Raw genomic sequence first — 1,542 nt, forward strand, 5'->3', positions numbered from 1 at the left:
CACGTTTATGGATTAAGAAGAATAAGAAAATCATACCACAGTATCTTCCAACCGACAACAAACTACAGCCAAAGGGAAATAACCAAGACAAAGAAAACATGTAATTTCGCTATTAAAAGTTATCGTACTTCTCTTGGCCCGAACTGCTGATGAACAGCAGTCGATCTGCGCACGCAAGGGGGTGCTATTCCTATTCTTCTTCTGGAAAAACGAAAGAGAGCTTCAAAACAGACTGCAGTGCCATCTGAAGCAAAGAGCGAACTTCCGGCGGACACTTTTTTGGCTGAGTGGCCCATCTTGTTATGTACTACCTTTGGTTGCACCAAGATTCGACTCTATTAACTCCAATGTCAAGTCTGTGCCCCTGGACGGCTGCGAAACTTGGAAGACAGCAAAGACAACACTGAATGAAGTCCAGACTTTCATAAACAGATGTATGAGAAGTATCCTAAGAATTAAGTGGTGGGATAGGATAAGATATGAAGAGCTGTGGGAGAGTACATGACAAAAGATAGAAGTAAAAATAGGACTAAGAAAGTGGCGATGGATGGGACAAACCTTCAGAAAGCGCAGCGGAAACATCACAAGACAGTCGCAGCACTGGAACCAACAGGCAGCACGAGGCAGGGGTAGGCCACGGGAAATATGGAGGAGATGCGCGGAAAGGGGCATGGAGAGAGATGAAGCTCGCTTGGAACGAGCTTGGAAGGGTGGCCCAGGACAGAGATAATTGGATGGGGCTTGTATGTGGCCTATACCCTGCCATGGGGTGAAAGGCATTGAAGATGATATTATTATGTTGATGACACAGTGTTTTGGTGAGTTGTCACTGGGATGTGTCCTAGAGCAAAACACGATTCTCTGCCCGTAGCATATTATTAGCGGCCAGCAACAGCTTCGTCAGTATTGGTGAGGTGTTGCGTTAATTTGACTCTTGAATGCACGTTTTTATGTATAATAATATTATATAATAAGTGTATACCTTTTTGTGACTTAAATTTCTGCTCAGGTATCAATCAGATGTAGAATCACATTGAAAGGTTTTACAAATTATTTTTGCAGTTTTGGTACGGTAACTTATTACATGTAGTGAAATACTCGTATCTGTTGTTGTTGTTTTTTTGTGTGTGCTTTTTTTTTTTTTTTTTTTTTTGAAGAAGAGTGTCAACTTTCCACTTTTTCGAAGTAGTCACTTGATAACTAAATAATCTAAGTCATAAGAACACGTTGTGCTAACACGCCATTGAAATTTAGTTAGATCTAGTATATATATATATATGACTTTCAAAATAAAAACGTGTCACAACACGGTGGAATCATTTTTATTTTTTTTGGCCTGTTGAGATATTGGTATCGTCGTAAAGATTGTTCGTTAGTCTTGTTTTAAATGAAGAAAATACCTTAGATCTATCTTAAAATACAAGTCGAGGTATTTGCCATTGAAGGAGGTGGGGTTGCCTGGTTCCAGTAGAAACTTGCCCACGGGACCTCCGAGATTTCTAACTTTCAGACCCCCACCAGTCCAACAAAATCAACAATGCC

The sequence above is a fragment of the Aplysia californica genome, unplaced genomic scaffold, assembly GCF_000002075.1.
Source record: "Aplysia californica isolate F4 #8 unplaced genomic scaffold, AplCal3.0 scaffold00769, whole genome shotgun sequence".
NCBI classification, from domain to species: Eukaryota; Metazoa; Mollusca; class Gastropoda; order Aplysiida; family Aplysiidae; genus Aplysia; species Aplysia californica.